The sequence below is a fragment of the Halichoerus grypus genome, chromosome 2 (assembly GCF_964656455.1).
Source record: "Halichoerus grypus chromosome 2, mHalGry1.hap1.1, whole genome shotgun sequence".
Classification (NCBI taxonomy): Eukaryota; Metazoa; Chordata; class Mammalia; order Carnivora; family Phocidae; genus Halichoerus; species Halichoerus grypus.
Genome location: NC_135713.1, coordinates 205,359,756 through 205,382,496, shown reverse-complemented (window position 1 = coordinate 205,382,496; position 22,741 = coordinate 205,359,756). Strand labels below are relative to the sequence as shown.

The window sequence follows — 22,741 nt, the reverse complement described above, 5'->3', positions numbered from 1 at the left end:
TCAATCCAGCCGATGTTTCTTGAGCGCCTACTGTGTACGGAGGTCTGCGAAGACAATTTCCTTGGCTTATTTCTGCAGCCTCTTTCTCGAAGGGAGGTGGTGGTGATACCGTGAATGACCTCACGGGCACTTGCGTTTCAGAGTGCCCGTCTGGCTGGATACGGGATCGATCCAGGAGACAGCTCCTCTGAACTCCAGCAGCATCGATCCCAACACCTCCACCTCTGGTCATGGCTTCAGAGTCTAAAACCAATTTTCTCTTTGCTTCTGTGCAGGGTAGCCACCGAGAGCGACAAAGAAGATGCCCGAACAGGCTTGGGGAGGTGGGAGAGGCTGGGAGTCAAGTGTCCCTCAGGCCATGTCAAGCAGTTGGGGTCAGGCCAGGTGGGGGAAAGGCTGGGAGGACAGACAGGAAGGAGGAGGCTCCGTCCTTCTCTGAAGCTGCCCCAGCCTCGGGCCCAGGGTAGTGGGCACCAGGGCTGGGCTGCAGAGCTAGGCTCCTGGACCCAAAGTCAGAGAGCAGCACCCCACGCGGTGGGTGTCCACAAGGCCACCTGGCTTCCAGGACAAACTGGAGGGAACATCTGGTGATTCATCGGAGTCCACGCGTGTGGGCAGCTGAGCATAAGAAGCTACCCCCAGACCCGGGCCGGTGATCCTCTTCCCAGAGGAGGGCTTTCAAGGTTGTGTAAACTTGCTAAGCCTCAGCTTCCTCATCCGTGAAATGGGACAGCAGTACTTCCTTCCTTGTTGGGTCAAAGTGCATTCATTCTCAACAAATGGTGACAAATATAATTATCATGCCATTCCTCCGGTCCTAAACTGATTGCATTGGTTTCCTAGGCTGCCATATGCATCACCACAAACTGGGGGGCTTAAAATGACAGCAGTTTATTCTTGTACAGTTCTGGAGGTCAGAATCTGAGATCAGGGTGTCAGCAAAGCCATGCTCCCTCTGAAGGCTCTAGGGGAGGATCTTTCCGGCCTCGTCCCGTTCCTGCTGCCTCGGAATGTTCTTGGCTCATGGCTCCCTCCAGGCTAGGCTTCGCATGGTCTTCTTCCCTGTGTCTCTGAGCCTCAAAACCCCCTCTGCCTTTCCCTTGTCAGGACACTCGTCACTGGATTAAGGATGAATCAAGAAGGAGGGGTAAGGATGACTCTAAGCCTTTCCCCTGGGAATGGAAGGACAGAGGTGGGAGCAGTTTAAAAGAGGAAGAGGCGAAGTTTACCTTGACTTTGAGGTCCCATCCATGTGGACACGTTGAGTGGGCAGGTGGTTATGAGTCTGGAATTTGGGGGAGAAATAAAAACCTCACTAAGTGGAAGCATCCTGGACTCAACCTTAGAGAAAAGGGGGTTTCAGCAAAAACTTGACTCTGTCCCAGACCCGCAGGGAAAAGCAGGCAGGTTGCCAGTCAGCCATGCCCCTAAACTTCTCAAGGCCTTTTCCCAAAGGCTGTGGCCAAGGGCCCTCTGGGAGAAGGACGTTGGCCACCTGAGGCAGAGGAGAGGTGGGGTGACCTGCAGAGCTCCCACGGCGCACCCACCAGCTGGCCCACTGTGCACGCCCTTCCAAGCTCCTTCCCTTCCCCTGCCCTTCCCGGTACTCCTCCCAAAGTCTCCCACTCATCCTGCTCGCCCACCGGCCGCACTGCTCCCGGGCTTGTTTCCAGGGCTGCTCCCAGCTGCCCACAGCGTGTCCTGTGCAGCAGACCCTTCTAATCCACCTCCGGTCCGACACTAGCCCGGTGCCTACATGCACTCAGTCCGCATTTGTGGAAACGAGCACGCATGCATTTCTGGAGGCCACTCACCAGGAGTGAGCAGAGACAGGCAAAGAATCACGGGGACCCCAAAGGCTCCGGCTGACAGTGGAAGGGCTGATATTCACCAGGAATGTGACAGATGCACGGGCTGAACCAGGAGCTGTCTGACCTCTCGGCCACAATTAGCGGCAGCTCCGCTCCCCCAGGGAGGCCGCTAAGCACCAGCTCGCCTTCTCGCCTTCTCCGGGTGCCCGTCTGCCACCTGCACCTTCACCAGGAGGAACAGCAGCCCGGTGCCCCTGGACTGCAGCAGGAATGATGATCCTTTGGAACAGGGTTGTTTGTTTATGTCACGGACCACTGATTGTTGTCACAGGCTCCCGAAACCCAGGGAGGCTTCAGCTCCGGGGAAGGCAAGGCCTCTCAGACATCGGGAAGTCTCCTGATGGGCATGCTAAACTGGAGAGGTCATTCTGGGGTTCCATCCCAAACACACACACACCTGGGGGGGCGGTGCAGAGAGAGGCAGGCTGACCCTAGGGGGATCATGGCAGCCAGTGGCAGCCAGCGCCTCCCCTTGGTGACAGCATGCCCCACCCCGTTCGGTAAGCTCTGGTGCAGCAGATGTGGCCACTTCAATTACATGGCGGGCGGGCTGCCTGGGCACTCCAGCTCATCAGCCCCGGGGGAGCCGAGGCCCCGAGGTTTGCAGTGAGGTGTGGAGAATGGAGAGGAGGAGGCTGTGTTAATGACAGCAACCCACGCTCCCCGAGCAGCGCCAGCCGACTCGATCGTTCTTTAATTATCTGGAATTAGAGTGCCGTCCTCACCCTCTTTATGTTCTGGTGGAGGAAATCGGGGCATCCATTAATTACCTGATCCATATGTAAAGTGTCACACATAATTTTTCCAGAGCCAAAGGGTTCGTGCTCCAAGACCTGCATCATCTTTAATAATGACGTGAAGTGAAGGGGAAGAGGACCGCAAGCCTGAGTCCTGCTGAGACTGGGTGACGGCCGAGCAGAGGGCTTCACCCAGGATCCCTGAGCACCAGACCCCGTGGGCTCCTCGACGGCAGAGAAGGAGCGAGGAGTCCAGACACAGAATTCAGTGTTTGCTAAAGGACCGCTTTCCATCTATCAGAGTCTGTAAGTAGAAAAATGACTGAAAACAGACCGTGAAACAAGTTTAAGCTGCAGCACGAGGGATGTAGCTTGGATAAGAAGAAGGATTTTCCAACAGGAGGGAGAATTCAGGTGCACTCAGTCTCCCCAGTGGGTGTTTCATGACCAGGCTGGGGAGAAATTCCCTTTTGGGAATCACCACTACAGCAGCGAGAGGACCAGATAATACGAGGTCACAGCCTCAGCCCTAGCTTTCGACACACGTTCTGGGGGCACTAGGGGTGGGGGGAGTAGAGGAGGAGAGAGAGAAAGAGGGAGAGACAGAGACAGAGACAGAGAGACAGAGAGACAGACAGAGAGAGGGAGACGCAGGGACCTATTTGAGGCTGCACCTTCCCTTTTGTCAACTAGAAACATCTTAGCCTTGGACCAGGTCTCCAGGGGCCCAGCCACACTCCCCGGGTGGCCTCTCGGACTATTGATGGCTTCCCATCTGTAGGAAAAAGCACAGGTGTGTCTTCCCTCTGGTTAAGGCCCCCGCCCCAACCCCAGGCAGGTTTCCTTCTGGCCAGACAAAGGGGGCCGAGGAGGTGGCTGATGAGGTAATGACAAGGGTGGGGTGGGGGACAAGGCCCCTGCAGCCTCCAGAGCCGCCCCCCTCACTTCACCCCACTCCTCCTCCTATCCTTAAGCCTCACTTTACAGAAGAGAAGGCTGAGGCCCAGGGCCACACCTTGAGTAGGTGGCCACGCTGACCCGGCTGCGCCAACTCCAGCCTGGGCTGGCCAAGGCCACGCGACCACCCACCAAAAAGCACCGGGCGTCCCTTGTGCTCACGGGAGGGTTGCCGGTGTCCTGGTCTCTGGAGCTGGGCCCTCATGTGGAGACTGTCCTCCAGGGCCCTCCGCCCCCGCCCCGGCTGGAGTCTTAGCCCATTTACAGACAGAATTCCTGGGCTGGGCATGTCCGCAGCTGAGCGGAGGTCAAGGAGAAACTGCTGCCCCTTCCCACCCAAGGCCTCCCAGCTCCTCCTGCCGCCGCGAGATGAGCCAGACCGCAAGGACAGCGGCCTGTGGAGGCGTCTGGGGCCTGGACTCAGGAGCCCACCGCACCGTGGAGCCGAGCACCCTGCCTCCTCCAGGACTGGTCCTTGGCCTGGTGCTGCGCTGGGGGCAGCACAGTGTCCTGAGCACCTGCTAAGACACAGACGCTGGTCCTCCCTTCCAGGGTTTTCGGTAAGTTCAGGGTGGGGGTCCGAGCCGCCCCGATGCACAGCCAGGTTTGGTAACCTCTGCCTCTGACTTCCTGGAGGACAAGGACGATCTCTCTTCTGCGCTGTGCCTCCCCCACCCCCCGACACTGGGATGCCCCCTCGAAACACCAGAGCCCTCTTTCCTGCGTGGCCTCCTTCCCCTCCAGCGTGACTCAGAAACTGTTGTCTTCTCTCTGCTTCCCTGGTCTCGGGAGGGTGAGCTGGCCTGTGGCCGGAGCAGCTAGTGTGAAATGAGGAAAATCTTTCTAGTGGAAACATGCTGTGGATGGCCGGCCACCCCGGGGCAGGTGACGGGGGTCCCTGTGTGGCTCCAGGACGGAGCTGCTCTTGTTGCTTGCCACCCCCAATCCCCCCCACCGCACCCCGGGCTCTAAAGCCCTATAGAGTCGCCAGACAGCTGACACAGGCTTCTGGCATATTCTAGGAAGAAGCGAAATCATTCTGCCTGGATGTGTTGTGAGCACCACCTGGTTGATCCCACCCCAACCCATTAGTTGGATCTGGAACTTGCACAACTCAGGAGAGGGGGATGTTAAGAAGAGTGCAATTACGAAGGACGAGAAGCCGATGTGTCCTGAGAGAATCCAGGTGTCCTGTTCGGCCCCGGGAAACTGGGCTGGCTGGCACCAGTCCGGCCTGACCTGGGACCCATCACGGGCTCACACCGCTCTCGGCTCCGGCTCTGTTCGGCAGCCAGGCGGCCCAGCCAGCCTCCTCCCCCTGCGCCCGCAGTCACCCCTGTGTGCCACCGCTCAGAGGACCCACACTTCCCGGGATCAGATGCTGGCATGAGGCACACTGCCCTTTTCTTGGAGGCCTGACGGAAGGACCCCACAGCTCTCTGCTCCATTCTGGACCCTGGTCCTTGGAGACCCCCCAGGCTGCACACCCCCCCATGGGCCACACTTCCTTGAGGGGGTGCCCAGGCTTCCCGGCAGCCCCAGACACCCAGCCTGGGGGTGCTGGCAGCCCCCCACCTCCTTCCCCCTGCCCCTGGCCCCGTGGGCCCAGCGCTCCCTGATACACCTGCTCTGGGCTGAGGCTGGACCTCCCTCTGGAGGGAGGGAGCGGCTCCCGTTTGTCCCCGCCCCTCACTGGCGCACGCTCTCTCTCTCTCTCTCCTTCCCCAGCCTCTCCCTCCTCCTCCCCTGCGTTTTCCCCTCCATTACATCTCCCTTACATCTCCTGGAATAAAAAACAATTCTCTTGTGTCACCTAATTCCCCCCTCCCGACAGTTTAAGGCCATGATATTAAATAATGATAATCACAAGCAGCTCTTTGTTCCATCTTCAACCACCGCCTGTTCGCTTTAAAGCTCTCAAGCCCAAGGTCACAGGCCCCTCCACTCGGCTTAGATAAATCTTTCCCATCGCTGAATTCTGACAAATCCCCGCGTCTGCCGGCCCTTTGTTGTATATTCTTTGTTTGAAATACGGCCTGCCGTGCGGATGCGTGCCGCCTCTCCACCTTTGCATATTAAATCGGGGCCGCTTCCTGGGGTAGGGAAGGGAAGGGAAGGCTGGGCCTCCTCCCGGCCCCAGCCCTCCCCTCCCCTCCCCCGCCCCCCCCACCGTTGCTCAGCCAACCCTGTGGCTCCCACGGTGGCGGCCCCTCAGTCCTTTGTTCTCTGCTGCCTGCTGGTCCTCATCACCTTCCCGAAGAGCGCTTGTCTCTGCTCCCGAATCATTTATTCTTAATAACTTGATTAAATCAGAAGGCGTCATCACGGTCCCCCCTTGCCCAAGCAGGGGCGAGAGGGTAAATGGGGATGGTGGAAGGCTCCAGAAGGGGAGGCTGAGCAGGGAGGTGGGGTGGAGGGCTCTCCTCCCCTCTGCCCTGTCGACCCGGCTGGGCCCATTCCTGCTCAGGTGGCACACCGGGTGCCCCCATCCACTCTCGGGGACTGTTTTCATTCCCCTCTCCTGCTGTGGTGGGTCGGATAGTGTCTCCCCCACAAAAATTCACGTCCACCCAGAACCTGAGAGTGTGACCTTCTGTAGAATAAAGGTCTTTGCAGATGGCATTAAGGTAAGTGGGCCCTAAATCCCACGAGAGTACCTTGTAAGAGACAGGTGGGGAGGCCATGGGGAGGTGGAGACAGAGGTCAGGTGACGGGGCCACAAGCCAAGGAGCATCGGGGACTGCAGGAGACCCACAGAAGCTGGGAGATATGGAACATTCTCCCTCAGGGCCTCCACAGGGATCTAACCCCGCTTCTGCCCTCCGGAACTCTGAGAGAACACATTTGTGTTGTTTCAAACCTCCCATTGGGAGTACTTTGTCTTGGTGGCCCCAGGACACTAACTTAACCTCTTCCCTTCCCTTCAGGGAGGAGACCCTTCTGCAGACAAGACCAGGAAGGGCACCAACCCAGGTGTGAATGCTGGGACCTTGGGCATGAAGTGCTCAGGTCCAGGAACGGGGGTCCTCCGCCACCCTAGATTCCCAGGCATAGAAAGGACAGAAGCTCGCAGAGAGCTTCAGCCTCCTCTCCCCTCCTCCTTCGCAGGAGAGTGGCCAGGCGGTGGAGGGGCCACGTCTCCCAGGGTGACCACCTGGTGGGCTCTCTGGCCCTCCCCGCCTCTGCACTTAGGACCTGAAACATGCTCTGAGGTGGCAGAAAACGGCTCTTTCCTCCTGGTGTTTGGACCTTTGTCCCAATGCAGCCGGAGTAGGACTCATGGGTCACTCGTGTCATGGCCTTAAATGGGCACACCACCGACCAGCCGGCATTTAGTCTCCTCCCAGGGTTCCCTTCAGACCAGGGGGCTGCAGGAGCCCCACCCAGCACCCCAGCACCCCAGCATGGGGCAGGGCCTCTGAGCACCGAACAAGTGCTGAACCACGCTCAGGTAGGCTGAGGGCCCGGCGAGGACAAGTGTCTCGTCGAGGGGTGGAAGGGAGAGTGCGTGGGGATGAGCAGTAGCAGCTGCTATTTTGAGACCCCAGGAAGGAGTCGTTTTAAACCCCCCGGGGGGCCCGATGCCGGGATGGAACTTGATGTGGCAGGGTTGTGTTGGGGGAACTGCCTGCGGAGGGTAAACAGAAGGATCAGGCGGGGACCCCGGGGAAAGAGAAGGCAGAAGGAAGGAGGGCTGTGGGAGGAGAGCCCCAGACTACCATGCAGTTGGAGGGGCCCCGGCCGGCTGCGGGGGCGCCCAGAGCAGGGACAGGCGTTAGGAGGGCGGGCTGGGGTGCCCCGCCATGCCCGTGCTCAGACGTCTGGGAGGGCGGGTGGGAACCAGGGAGAGAGGGGAGGCTGCGGGGCGCCCTCTCTGCCGGGCCCTCCCCGCGGCCGGGTGCTGCCACCAGCATCCCGCCCGCTGCCTGGGGCCTGTGGCTCCAGGTTCTCGCATTCCCGCTCTTCTGTTTCTAAGCCTTTCCTCCTCCAGCCTCACTCAGTGTTTGAAGGTCTCCTCCTCACTCCCCCCAGTTTCATGTGTTCTCAGAGAAAGGCCAGCAAATGAGCAATGCTGTCGCCTGCATCTAAGCTCCACCGGGAAGGGAGCAGCTTGATCCTTTCGCTTTTTCCCTGAGAGGTGAGCCTAGTGGGGATGCTTCCTCTGCTAACTGCCCTTCCAGCACTGGCCCCAGGCCATTGGCTCACAGCAGGGGTCGGTGGTGCCCCTGGGGTTGAGCCCCATATCCCCTTTCCTTCCTGCGCCCTCAAGGTCTCCCCAGGTCTGTTTCCCAAACCCTCGTCCTGCGCTTTGTCCACCTTGCTCCCCGTCTTCCCCAGAGAGCGGTGCACTCGGGTCCCACCCCCCACCCCCGCCATCTCTAGTCCTAATCCCAGCAATTCTGCTTCCAGCTTTGCTCACCCTAATTGCATGCAGGTCCCAGTGCACCCACAGCACTCCACACCCCCAATCCAGGGGCCTCCTTGACCGCCATCACTCGGGCATTGCTGGCCTCCCCTCTCCTCTGCTCTGACTTCCCTCCACGGGCCCCTCGCCTGCTTCCCACCGCCCTGCCTTGCAGCACTGAGCCCCAGCCCACCGTTCTCGGTGTGGACCAGGCCGAGGGGCAGCAGTTTGGAAGAGGTGCTCCTTCACAGTTCCGGAATGATCCATGCACACTGTCGGTCCCCTGCAGCCCCAGCCCCCCTTCTCACCTCCTGCTGGACACTTCCACCTGGATTATTCAACCAACACCTGCTAAGTGTCAGACCCACGCTGGCTGCTGTGACAGGTGCTAGGGACACCCAGCCGGAAACGGGCTGCGGGGTTCCTGCCTCTCAGGAACCTAGGAGCCTGGCAGAGAGGTCTCCACACCGCCTTCCCCTGCAGCCCAGCAGACTCAAAGTCAGCCTCACCTTCCCCAGCAAACCACAGCCCCCTCAGCTGGCTCCCCGGCCGCCACTGGGACCCCTGCACCCAAACCCTAAAGGCACTATGACCCCTCCCTCAGCCTCGCCATGACCACGCACGGCCGCCCACCAGGCCCCACACGCGACTGCTGGGTCCCCCATCTGACCGGCGCAGGCCTCTTCCACGACTTCCGTCGTCCCTCTGGTCGGCGCCTCCCTCCCTCAAGCCGAGCCCTCCACCTGCCCTAGCCACGTCTCTGCTCCCTCCAGCCCACGCTGCGCACCTGGGCAGACCCGATGGGGGACAAGAGGCCTCAATATAGGCACCGATGTGCATGTGTAATACACGGAAGGGTGATAAGTATGTGTGCTGTCTGCTGGAACAATGAGTGGCAAACACGTAGCAGGTGCCGAGACGTGGGGATTCCGCCCTGAGCCACCCAGCCGTGTTCCCTTGGACGGGGGGACAACGAAGCGGGGAGATGGGGGCTTTGGTGGCCCCTTCCAGTCTGAATTCTTTACTTCTATGCCTGACTCACCTGCATGTTCCTGGTGGCACCCAGGGGCGTCCTCTGCCTGCTCTTGTTGGGGATTCAGGAACAGCAAGAAAGAGGAAGAGCTAAGGGGTTCCAGAGGCCACCTGCCCCCTCCTCACCCCTAGCAAGCTGCAGTCGGGTCCCAGGAAGGCCGTGTGAACCAGTGCACTTCTGGGGTCTCTGACTCCCTCCCAGTGAGGGGAAGCCCCTCGCCCACCCCTGTCCCTCCCATGGCTGCCCTAGGGAACAGCTGGCTTTCCTCTGCTTTCTCACGCCCACTGCCCCTCGTGCTTTCCCACCTTTGAGGATGACTTCTGTCCCCACCTCTGAGCACTCAGATGAGATTTGTGCTGTCATCAGGGAGGGTGCACCACTGCAGCTAGGCCTCCCAGCGCTTGGTCCTGCTTCCGAGATTCATGCACGGCGGGCGGCCACAGGGGCACCCCCACCCACATCAGGATGTGGCAGCGAGCAGCGGAGTGGATGCAGACCCCCGTCCCCTTGGCACACACCTAGTTGTAACTTGGGTCTATAGACACGGAAATGGGCTAAACCCATCAACTCCGTTTTCTCCCGTGGTGGGTGGGAGGATGGATTTCTTAAACACAGAGATTTAAAATTTAGCTTTAAAACTGTAACTGAGCAAGATTTTATCACTGACGATTCGCCTGGACAAACAGTTAATCGCGCCAGTGGGGAAATACACACAAGCTCTGTGCAGCCGGGAGGCGGGCAGTGTGTCGCCCTGCGCGTTAGTGCAATGAAAGGGGCAGCAGCCTGGGGAGGGGGCGGGGGTCACCTGAGGCTTCCCGTCCCAGTGCCCTGACAAGGCAGGAGCAGGGGTGGGACTGTCCCGTGCCACGGGCTCTTCCTGGCAGTCAACCCCCAGCCCCGGGCCGTGGCTGAAGGAGCTGGGGTGACAGAGGCAGCTGTCTCGGGTCTTGGAAAGGGAGCATATGTGGTAAATACGGCCCCGCATGTCTGCAGGGCTTGAAGGCTGTTCTGCCCCTGGGGAGCTGTGTGGGCTTGGACATTATTCACCCACTCTGCACCCCGGTGTCCTTGCCAGTGACATGGGGAGGCACTGGCCCAGGAGGGTCCTTGGGGGATGTGTCTATCTTGGTTCCTGGCCCACGTAAATTCCCGAGGTATGTGCACTGCGCATCGCCCCGTCTCTACTACGCGGAGAGCACCCCCAGGTGCCTGGCACTCCAGCGGTGCCCACAGACGGGCATTTATAACCTCCCATGTTTCTCCCGGAATAGACCTGTTCACCTACAGCAGTGGGGCCCTGATTCTTTGAAATACCACATCAGCGGGGCGCCTGGGTGGTGCGGTCGGTTTGGGCTCACGTCCTGATCTCGGGGTCATGGGATCGAGCCCAGCGGGGAGGCTGCTGGAGATTCTCTCTCTCCCTCTCCCCCCGGCCCTCTCCCCCCACGCTCTCTCTAAAATAAATACGTAAATCTTTAAAAAAATACCACATCAGCAAGACTTTTAAAGAAGGGCCAGGGTCTGAGCCACAACCATTTTTGCCTCGCGCCTCTCCAGGCTGCAAACCCCAATGACCACAGCGACTGCTCTCTCCCTCCTGAGAACCCCAGGTGCATTTTTGTCCATTTCGCGCAGTTTCGGGGAGCTGCTCTCTGCACCTGCATGCGGCCACTTTCCTCAGGAGTCCGGTGCGATGATTTCTGCGTGGGTGGGGTGGACCTATGTCCCTCAGGGCTGAGGAGGGCGAGCGGTGGACACCTGCCCTGCTCCTGTCTCCATTTGTGGGGTGCCAGGTGCCCAGGCAGGGAGCAGAAGGAAGGTAGGGAGGACCGCTCTGTCCTCAGTCAGGGGCTGCGGGAGGCTGGATGAACTGACCAGCAGGGTGGGTGCGGGCAGGGCTGGATGGCCTCTGCACTCAGCTGGGAGCCCCTGCCTTCCTCCCCCCTACTCCCGTGGGCTCTCTGGTACAACCCGTGAGCCGGAGGGATGCAACAGCATTAACACCAAACCCTCGCCTGCCCTTGAGAAGCCTTCAGGCCAGCAGAGAAATCAAACAAAAAAACAATCAGTCCCATTTCAAAAACGATGACCACTATTCATAGCAGCGGAAAGGTAGAAACAAGGCAAGTGAGGACCAGAGAGACCAGATGTGGTGCATCCACACAATGGAATGTTCCTCGGCGAAACACTGACACCTGCTACATGTGGATGAACCTGGAGGACGTGATGCTCAGTGAAAGAAGCCAGCCGCAAAAAGACAAATATTACATGATTCCAATAATATGGCACGTCTGGGAGAGGCAGATCCATAGAGACCGAGAGTAGAGTCGTGGTTTCTGGGGGTTGGGGAAGAGGGGGGATTGGAGTGACTGCTGGTGGGATGGTGCTTCTTTTTGAGGCAATGACAGCTGTTTGGAACTCAAGATCCGTGGTGGTTGTGCAACTCTGAATATACTAAGTACCACTGAATTGTTCACTTTAAAATGGTTAATTTTTTATGTGAGTTATATCTCTATTTTTTAAAAAGATTTTATTTATTTATTTGACAGAGAGAGAGAGAGCACAAGCAGGGGGAGCGGCAAGCAGAGGGAGAGGGAGAAGCAGACTCCCCTACTGAGCAGGGAGCCCGATGCGGGACTCGATCCCAGGACCCTGGAATCATGACCCGAGCCGAAGGCAGACGCTTAACTGACTGAGCCTCCCAGGTGCCCAGTTATATCTCAATTTAAAAGAATGATTCCAAATTGCCAGAGGTCCATGAGGGAAACAAAACAGGGGCTGAGCCGGTGAGGAGCCCTCCGGCCCCCACCGCAGGTCCTCTGAGCCACCAGAATTTGGGGCCGTGAGTGGAGGGACCCCTCCTGCCTCTAAGCCAAGAGCAGGGTAGGAGCCTGCAGGCGGGACAGACACACTGACCACGGGGACAGACCTCCCGCCCTGTGGGCCGGCTCTATGGGATTTCGAGAAGCCAGCTGTCAGGCACCCACCTGACCACCGGCTCTGCCCCACCTGGATTCTGTCCACGTGACTGCTCCCACTTCCCCACCAGAACCATCGCTGGGCTGGGGCATCCCCTGAGTGGCCTGCAGGCAGAGCATTCAAACAGGAATAGAAAGCATAGAAAGGGTCAGATTGCATGAAATGTCCGTTTCGGGTCCACAGACACTTTTATGGACCTGGGTTTTGCAACATCTCCTTCTTGCTATCAGTCAAAGTTTAAGAAGTGTGAACAACTATGTTTTCGGTTAACAGCTCCCCCGTTGCAGCCTTTCATACTCTCCTCACCTTCTCTGTGTTTTCTTTCTGTCTTTAAGTTGCAAAGGCCTGGGACAGCAGAGGGGGGACGTGTAAAAGGGTTATTTGGGTGGGCTAGTCTCCTTGTGTCCCGTGACACACCGAAGGGTGCTTGGATTTGGTTGTGGGGGCAAAGGGAGGACACACGGAGTGAGGTCAGGCTGGGACAGGCTCCCGGGGACGCTGGGCAACTCTGTGCCGCGCGGAGAGTCACAGGGTTCGGTCCAGGACGCCTTCCCAGTTACCCCACGGGGAGCGCCCCCAGCATGCTGCACAGTCCTGAGACGTCACTGTCGCCCGGGCGCCTCTCCCTTTTTGGAAGAGACTGGTCTCGCCCGTGCCATCCCCACCACCAACGCTGCGCCCGTCCCACACAGGTGACCAATAAATCTCTCCAGGTGGGCTGCCAGGTGCCAGGAGTGCAGCCCCCCAGCTCCCAGGGCCGAGGCGAGCTGAGACAGATCCGAGGGGACATTGTCGAGCCGCAGGTGCGTGACAGTGCTGACGGGAGACGGGCTTTCGGTTGTTTCCGTCTTCAGCCCCGGGGAGGAGCCATAGATCTCCGAGGAAAGGGTGGTGTGGGGGAGGGGCCAGTTTGGGGGAAATTCGTGGCAGGCTCTTTGCAGACGATGTACAGAGAGAGGCCCAGACATGCCAACAGCAACGGACTCGGCCCTCGGGCCAGCAGAGCCCCTCCCAGACCCCCAGGGCGCGCACACACACGAACACATACATTCAGTTGGTTCTCCCACCTGGGCTTTCTGAGGACAGGGCCCCTGATGGCTTTGTTGTTAAATGGACTAACGCTATAATGGCAAGTTTACTGACTGTGTGCACTCTGTGTACACCGCTGGGCTAAGCTTCTTGCGTGCATCGACCTGCTCGATCCTCCCAACAACCACAGCCATCTCTCTTTCGCTGATGAGGGAAACGAAGCCGAGAGAGGTCAGGACACCTGCCCAAGGCCATCCGGGTAGTACATGGCAGAGCAAAGACTCTGTCCCAGTTGCTGCAGCCGCAGCGCCCACCTTCTTTTTCGTGACATGACCTTGACCCCCAGATCCAGAAGGGCAGATGGATGCCTGCCTCCTTCCATGCCATGCTCACGGTCACCTGGGCTCACTTATCCCCACACCCTATAAATCTGCACTAGTAAACAAGCTCTAGCTTCAAGCAGAGACAAAATTCCATGAAAGGCAGCTTGTTGGTTCAAAATAATTGCCTCCTATCATGATGTGTTAAAACTGAGGAGTAACCAGGGCTCCGGTTACCTTAAGATTTATGGTACATGACATGCTATTCTTTCCACCACAACACATTTGCATAAAATGCTTATATTACCGCAGCTTCATCGGACCTGAAAATGCAATATGACTCCAATAACATTTCTCTGGAGGTAGACAATGGGCTGAAACAGAAACACCATGTGTTGCCGCAGCTCTGTGTCTTTATTAACAAACATGCCAGGACGCATTGCTGAAATTGCACAATTGAAATGGTGTGAACAGCCCCACCTCACACAGGGTGGCTCTTGCCTTCCTCCGATCCATCTTACTATTTCCTGAGTGTCAAAGCATTGCTTTAAACATGTAAGAAAGCCCCCAGTTCAGACGCGCGCGTTCCTGCAGTTCAACTCCTTTGCCCCTCTGGTATCACTTTGCATTTTCAGCGAAGATGTGGTCGGAGATACTAGGTTTTCTTGATTCAAAAATCTTTGCTCTTTGAGCCAAAAAGATGGCTCAGGGTTGGAAGATGCTCTTGTGAGGGCTGTGGATCCTGGCTGCCCGGGGCTCCAGGCTGGAGGCAGGAGACGGCCCATGGGACCTTCTGTGCCCTGCTAACCAGAGAGGGGAAGGCAGAGCCGGAGGCATGGACAGGACTCAAGGGGAAAAGGCGCTGCTATCCGGTGATGTGAACGCTCCCATTGCCCTGTGGATGTCCTTTTAACATCTGGTGCCGTGAAAATCAAGGCCCAATGTGTGGGAGGATGCTCAGCCTCATTCATAATTAAAGAAATACAAATTGAAACAATAAAATAAGACTTTCCCCCTGTCCAACGGGTAGAACAGCAGAGACTTCCATAGCAGCCAGCCTCGGCAGAGAAGTGGGGAGCGAGGCTTGTTCTCAGCACTCCTCGGTGCCATGCAAGTGGGAACAAAGCCTTTAGATCCTCGTGACACCGAGCGGGGTCCAAAGGTTGGCACCTAGAGCTCGTCAAAATGCAGATTCTCGGGCACCACCCTGGGTTTGCTGGTGGGAAGCTGGGAGCGGGGCCCGGCAGCCTATGGTTTGGGCCCCCCAGGTGATTGGTGCTGGTGGAGCCCACAGTCTGAGAAGTGCTGCTGGGCCTGGGAGGACAACTGCTTTTTTACGCTGAGCGTCCATCTGGTCACGTTGCCGAATTGTCCATTGGTTCTAGCCATTTGTCGGCTGATTCTGCTGGATATTCTGGGTAGAGGATTCTGTTGTCGGAAAATAATGACAGATCTGTCTTGTCCTTTCTGATTTGTGTACCTCTTATTTCTGTTTCTTATTTTCTGTTCCATTTGCTGGGACCTTCGGAGCAGTAATGGATTCTGTTCTGCTTTTAGGAATTGTTCTTCAGACAGGCATCTTTGGACATGTATGTGAAGATGGTGGCACAGGACCGTTCCCACAGTGGCCTCTGCAAGAGCAAAATGCTGGAGAGGCCAGAACGCCCATCGGTGTGGGGCTGGTTAATACACCAGGGCTCGGCCAAGCACCGGAATGCTATGCAGCCATGAAAAAGTTGGGGTCGCTCCAAACGAGCAGATTTTAAGAGACTGCAGACATGCGTCATTTGAAAAGGAAGGACGCAGCTTGGCGTGCACAATACAGATATACACAAACACAGGTGCTCCCGTGCACACACACAGTTTGGAAGTTTACGCGGGTCATCATTCTTCATAGTTGCTTCTGAGGAGGAGGCCTGGGGGCCTGGGGCAAGAGGGACAGGGACTCGGGCACACACTTCTTTTCACTATTTTAATTTTTATATTCTGAAAGTGTTTACTTTTTCAGTAAAAAAGTTAGTACACATTTCTGAAGGAGTTTTTAAAAAATAGATACACGCGGGCTGGTCAGAAACGCATGCCTCTCTCTCTAGGTCAGGGCTTCTCAGCCTGGGCTGCATACTAGAATCCCATGCACCTGCTGTTCAAGGAGCGGAGCCCGGGGCAGAGCCCGGAGCAGACGTCTTGTTGGCTGACGTCTCTGGCTGACGTCTCCCTCTGGCTGACGTCTTGTTGGCACCGAATTCTGTTTCCAGGGGCCGATGTCAACTCAGCAAGAAGCCAACATCAGGGTTCATTCAGCAAATTCACCCTCACAATTTAACTTGAGCGGTTTCACCGAAAGCAGAGTTTCTATTCCCCAGGACACCATGGGCACCTTGCCCTCCACACTTGGAGATGTCGGGGGAGTTTGTCTTCAACAGCCGGCAGTTAAGGTCGTGGCCTTGGGCCCCGTGGATCCAGGTGCGAATCCCCCCACCACTCTGGAGCTATGGGACTTAGCTGGGTTTCCTGACCTCTCTGGGCAGAGCTGTGCCAACTTTCGGGGATGTTAAGAGGATGGGCGAAGAAAAGGTGAGGTGAAAAGTCAACAGACGTGCTCTTGGAGGAGCGTCGTACTAACCCAACCCCAGGTGCTGGGTGTCTGCACGTGGTAACATCTTCATGTTCATACAGGGAAAGTTGCAGGCAGGCATCCTTCCTCCCTGCGCCTTTCATGGCCACCCTCTGCTCTCTGGTGTTTATTCCAGGCTTCATGTCCAGGAAGGGTTTTGGACTTCCTTTTGCACACGGGGAACCTGGAGACTTGGCAAAGTCAGTGGCAGAAAACAAAGCACAAGGGTCCGGATGCTGCGTCCTGGACAATGACACTTTCTGTCCCTTGAATCCCACCTCTTCCTCCTGCCTCGCAGACATTATCGGGAAAAGGCCAGATACAACCTGAACATACTCTATGCGTGTTCCACTCTTATAAGGAAGGAAAAAATAAGAAGGATATGGACCAACATGTTAAATGGTCGGATTATAAATTCTTTCTATTTTCTTCCTTATCTTGATTGCCTAGAATCCGTACAATCATATGCACTTCCTTTGCAAAGGTGGAAACACCTCATATATATTTATCGTACCAATTTTTAAAAAAATACATATTATATATTGACACACAGGAAATGGAAAGACAAACACAGCTACAAAATGACTAGTGTCATGTTAAATTTTAAAAGCACAATACAAATCTGTCCATTCAAACATGAAGACAAAAGCTAAGGTGTTGGGGTGGCGTGATTTCTGAGTGATGGTTATGGAGCAACATGGTCTTCTTCGGTACTTTCCGAAATGCTAACAAAGATATATACTACTTTTAAAATGATCAAGTGTCACCTTTTCCAAGAGGATTTTTCTAGATACTGTGTGGGAAACATTCGCCTGCCCTTGGGGCAGGAAATCATTTCTGCCCCCTTCCTCTTCGCTGTTTTTATTCATCGCCTCCCCTACTACCTGGGTTATGCGATGCAGGCAGGTGTTGTCTCTCTGGACGCTGGGTGTCAGTTCTCGAGGTCCAGGACCTTTGCCCAGAAGAGTGTCTGGCAAGTGATGGGTGTTCACCCTGCTGGATGAGTAATGGATGGGAGGCAGGCGAACGGACGAAGAAGGAGGGGCTCGCGTTGTGGGAAGCAGGTGGATAGATCAGAAATGTGAGTTTCATCATCCTGATGTATATTGAGTCCCTCCTATGTGCTGCTCGCTCTGCTGGGCGCTGGATACGGAAGACGTGCTCACAGTCCGCGAGGAGCATGACCCCTGCGGAATCTGGCCGAGGTGGGGGGCAAGCAGGGAGGGAAGGGAATGAACATTTATCAAGTAATATATTTCATGTCAAGCTCTATGTACGTTATCTCATGTAATATCCTCAGCGACGCTCCAAGACTGATAGTAGAAGATCCGTCTCTCCCCGCGGCAGGTGCTTACTTAGAAGATGGAGATGATGCACGAGCCGAGGGGTGTGGAGGGCTTCCAGTGTTCTCGGCGCTTGGCAGGTGCTATTTAATGGAGCTCACAACATCCATGCAGTGGGCACGGTGCCCACAGAAGCAGAGACAAAGCTGAGGCCTGGGGGGCGGGGCAGGGGCTTGAGTAATTTGGCCGCGGCCCCCTGACTCGTGAGGATGGAGTGGGACCCCGCGGAGTGGGACCCACACTGTAACGTCAGGTGTGCCTCCCGGGGTCGTGACGAGGAGCAGACAGGAGCAGACGGGGTCTGAAATCCATGGCACATGGTAGGTCCTCAGTAAAAACAGGCTCAGTGAGTATTTGTGGTTCACAGATGGGGAAACTGGGGCTCGGAACTGTTAGGGGACTTACCTGAGGTCCAGGAACATAAGCCGGGCCGCTAAGGATTCGAGCCCAGGGCTCTCTGGCACCGAGGCCCCCGTGTCGCCACAGTATAAGCGCCTATAAACAGAAGATGAAAACGCAGTGGGTTAAGGATGAGAGGTGGCCAGAGTCTGCCACGCTGACCTGCAGGACAGGGAACCCTACAGGATCGATGGGTCTCACCGAGGAGATGCAGGCCAGCTGCAGGGCTGGAGAAAATACCCAGAAGGGAAACAGAGGCTCTTTCCTGTGGAGGGATTACAAGTGCGAGGCCCAGAGGCATGACAGAGCTGTGGCTGGACGTGATTTAAGTGCAGAGTAGGAGGGCTCGGATCCCGGGCAGATAGACCGGGGCCAGGTCTGATGAGTACCCAGTGACCTTGAGCTTCACCCTGGAGATGCTGTTTCTCAAGCCTGGCTGCACATTAGACTCCCTGGGGAACTTAAGCATATGGCAGAGTCCGGAGCCCCCCAGACCTGTGCACGACAGGCAGCCAGCTGGCTGGAGCAGAGTGAGGGAGACGCTGGGGCCAGAAGGGGGCCTGGTCACTGATGACCCTGGAGGGCCATCGGGAGGCCTCTGGCTTTTCCTCTAAGATTTTAAGCCAAATCTGTCTGGTCCCAACGTCTGTGTCCTTGGATGGCAGAGGGAGACACTTGGAGGGAGCAGAGCCTGGCTGAGGGGAGAAGCCTCATCAGGCTGCAGGAATTGTCCCAGTGAAAAGTCAAGTCTCCACCCAGACTCTGCACAATGGGAATCAAGAGAAAATCAGGTTCCAGAGATGCCTGAAGGGCAGGAGTACAGGTCGTCCTGGGGCTCCCAAGGCAGAGGACAGCGCTCCCCAGCCTGGTTGCTGTGCGCACCTCACCTGCAGCATTGCTGAGCCTGGAAGGGCCCCCCATACAACAACCTAGCACGGGCCCCACAAAGCACCTCCCAGCAGGACTTGGTGTCTGAGCCATCACTGGGGAGGCGGGGGCAGTCAAGGGAGGAGAGAGAATCAAGCACAGTAGTTAGGAGGATGGGGTGAAAAGAAGACTCTCCCCGCCCCAGGGGAGTGGGGGGCCCACCAGCCCGAAAGGGAGGCTGCCCGAGATGGAGGCAGGGCCTCGGCGGAAGGTGTGGTGGGTGTCTGGAATCTTTCGGCCGCTGTGGAAGTCGTCATAAGACGTGGGCCCCGGTCCTATCTCTCCAGGAAACAGACCTCGACGCTGACACGCCCCCCCTCAGTGTTGGGGCCACTCCCCCTGGGGGTGTGGGGTGGGGAGAGGTCGATGCTGGACACATGCAAGGGGACAGGGCAGTTGGCAGGAGAGGAAGGCAGACCCAGACCATCTGCATCGACTAGATTTAAGCTGCTGGAAGTTCTCATTTTCCATTTCTATCTCATATTGCAGTTAAAAAATAATGACATAGGGTTACAGAGCAGCCTCCCCCTCCTCAGTAATTACCAAATTAACACATTCTAACAGGCCAGCCCCCGGCGGCGCGCTGTGATTAATGTCGAGGGCGATTAGCTGCAGAGCCTTCCCGGCTGCGCTGACCTCCTTAAATAGCCTGATCCCGTGCGCGGGGTCTCTGGGGCAAGTCCCTGCCGCGCACACTCCCTCCACCTCAATTTAATGGGATCTGGGGCCAGGTGACCCCGCAGGTCAGGGAGGCAGCTCCCCCACTCAGGCAGGAAGCTGGAAAATGAGCCCCAAATTAATTTATTCAGCCAATTCCTCAGGCAGGTGGGGAATGAGTGTGCCGGCTTGCCAGGCAGGGGCTGCAAGATAAAAGTAGGATGCGGATGCTGCCTTCTGGAGCTTGCCGTCCAGGGAGGAAAATGATGTGGGGCCAGCTTGGTGCTGACCCCAAGCTCCGGACGGACGCAGGGAGGAGGACGGGGGCTGGTGCGGACAGCGGCTGTGGGAAGGCCGGGGCATGGGGTACGTCCCCGGAGCCAGGTCCGTGGGTCCGCGGCAGGAATTGAGCTGAAAGATGAAGGGTGACGCAGCTCGAGCAGGGGAGCAGATGTTAACGAGGAAACCACAGGAAGGAGGAGGCATCCGGCCTGGGTGTGGCACGGTCCCCGTGAGTGACACCTGGCTTTGGCCGGATGCACACTGGTGACAGGGAGGGGGAGAAAGAGGCGTGGGGGGTGGGGGCCAGCCAAGTGAGGGACACGCCGGGCTGCTGATCCCGGGGCAGGTTAGAGACCAGGGAGTAAGCTGACGCTGAGTCCAGGCAAGAAAGCACCACTCTGGTCTCAGGGCCAGGGGAAAGGAAGGCAGGAATTCAGAGGAAATCGCGAGGAATCCGAGGAGGAATCAGCGAGGCTCACATCGGGTTAGACCTGACGCCCAGGGGAAAGGTAGGGGATGACGTCTGAGGCCACCCTCCAGGAGGGGAGGAAGCTCGGGGCCAGGAACCTGCTGGTTGGGGAGGGCCCGGTGGAAGCAGGGCGGGGGGCTCAGGGGGGAGGCTCTGCAGGGAGGACAGGGAGGGCAGCCCGTGCTGGACCCTGAGGTGTGGAGGGGCCGGTGTGGGCCCCAGGGAAGGCCTGCAGACTCGGGAGTCGCCCAACCCAGGCCTGAAATCTAAGGAGAAACCTCCACTCTCGGACCCCCTTCAAAGCACATCCTGGGGGAGGAGGAGCAGTCCAGATTCCAGACACCAGACGTTCATTTTCCTAACCAGCCGAGCTCTAACCACAGGCCCACTCCAGCCTCGGCTCTAATAAAGCGGCATCCGGAAACCACTCCTCAGCCTCCGACTGCCTTTGGCTGGAGCACCTGGGACCAGGACGGGAGGGGGAAGGACCACGGGGTAGCTTTAAAGGTGGTGCTGGACCACAGCGGCCGCACCGTTTTGTACTCCCACCAACAGTGCGAAAGGGCTCCAGTTTCTCCACATCCCTGCCAACACCTGTTATCGTTTGTTTTATATTTAAGAGTAGCTGTCCTAATGAGTGCAAATGGTATCTCCCTGCAGGTTTGATTGGCATTTCCCTGATGATTAGGGATTTCCTAATCCCCGCGATTTCCTTGTGATTTCCTCTGAATTCCTGCCTTCCTTCCCCCTGGCCCTGAGACCAGAGTGGTGCTCTCTTGCCTGGAGCATCTTTTCCTATGTCCGTCGGCCATTTGTGTGTTCTCTCTGGAGAAATGGGTAGATGAACGCACAAAGGAAATATGTCATGTGCCTACAATGGAGTATTAGCCTTAAAAAAGAAGGAAGTCCTGCCCCTTCGACCAGATGGACGAATCTGGAGGACCTGATGCTCAGGGAAATAAGCCAGGGACAGAAGGAGCAATAGTGCATGACTCCGGGCATCCGAGGCATCTCGGAGAAGCAGGGAGGAGAAAGGTGATTGTCGGAGGCTGGGGGCAGGGAGAAGTTCCGCAGAAGTTCATGCAGGATACAAAGTCCCACGGATCTGCTGTTCAACCTTGTGTCTCTTGTAACAGTCCTGTATTGTTCACTTAAACATTTGTTAAGAGGACAGATCTCATGTTAAATGTTCTTACAATAATAAGATAATAAAATTTAATATGAAAGGTGGCTCTGGTAGTACCTGGCCTCTGAGAAGCTGAGCTGCCAAAGACAATTTATCTGATATCGCCAAAACGTCAAGTCTGTTTGAAGGGAGATTTAGATTTGTAACTCCCACACAAAACCGTCCCTGGGTGCACTTGTGGTTTTGGGGGTTATTTTTTGTTTTGTTTTGTTTTTTAGCACCTTCAGAACACTGGCTTTGGTAACACTCAAAGGGGTAAAATAATAAAATAAATAAAATAAAATAAAATAAAATAAAGGTATTTCTCCACATTTTTGTCTTCAGGAGATGAGAAGGAGAATGCACGCACTCTGCTTGAATCCCTTACCCCGGCTGGCTTGGGAGGAAACTAAGAGAGAGGCTGTTTGTCACTCAGCTACACTTACATGACCCCATTTCATCCTCCCGGCAGACAATGCAGGAGGAACCCTCACCCCCATTTTGCAGACAAGAAAACCAAAGGTTAGTGAGGTGACCCGTCCAGGGGTGGGTGCCTATGTGGTGTCCTTGGGGGGGGCCTGTTGTGAGGCAGAGGCAGGGGGGCCCCCCACTGTGGGGGCAGCAGCGTGGGGTCTGGGGCTCCCACAGGAGAGAGGTCCAGCTTGGCGTCAGCACTGAGCCGCCGTGTGGCTGAGTGCAGGGGATGTGACCTGTCCACCCTCCGGTAAAATGAGGCTAATGATTGCACCTTTCCTGAAGGTTTGTTAGGAAGATTTATCGAGATCATTTGGGGCACCTGCTAGGCCTTCATCATCACCTTCGCCACTGTCCTCCTGGCCAGGAAAATGCAGGCAGTCACAGCCCCTCGCCCTGCATCTCTTCATCCCGAAGTGTGAGAGTCATGTCTTCTTAAATCGGTTATTTCTTTGAAGACATCTTAACCAAAGCCTCATGCCTCCAGAGTCCTTACCATGACGAACGTCAATAACCATGATGACTCCCTGAGGCTGAATTTTAAAAGAGCATTAAAGATTAAAGGACACACAGGTCAATTACTGGTACAAGTAAATGACTTGAGGAGTAATTACATATAATTTTGTCTTGTTTATTTGGCATTAGTTGTAAGTGTCCATAATCCTGGGTCCCGGGGGTCCTTCACTTCGGGTTTGCATTCGGCAGATGAAGGGACTCAGCTCCAAAGGCAGGGGCTGGGGCATGGGGGAAGGGCCCTGGGGCACGGGGACTCTTGGCTTCTCCAGACTCAACCTGGTTGACCGGCTTCAGTCCAGATCCACAGACAGATTCATTCCTCATCCTCCTGCCCCAAACCATCCCCCAGAGGCACCAGTCCATCATGCACCATGCACAGTGGGAGGCGCCAGGCTACCCACCAGCCTCTTCGCCCTGGAGGCTGCCACTGGGATGCAGATGCTGGTGCTGGGAAGACCGGGCCCATGTCCTCTGGGCTCCGCAGCCCAGAGAGGAGGTCATGTGACTGAGGGTGAAGGGCACATGAAGGGCGAGAGTAGGTCACTGGTGGGGGAGAGGGTGTGC

At 56.6% G+C, this 22,741-nt stretch overlaps 1 long non-coding RNA gene across 1 annotated transcript; it reads left to right on the top strand.

The window, feature by feature from the left end:
* The first annotated feature begins 19,865 nt into the window (after nucleotides 1-19,865).
* LOC118547163 (uncharacterized) lies at nucleotides 19,866-22,281 on the top strand. Its single transcript, XR_004922967.2, has 3 exons — nucleotides 19,866-20,062; nucleotides 21,533-21,709; nucleotides 21,947-22,281. It is a non-coding gene; the product is annotated as an uncharacterized LOC118547163 (long non-coding RNA).
* The last annotated feature ends 460 nt before the right edge of the window (nucleotides 22,282-22,741 follow it).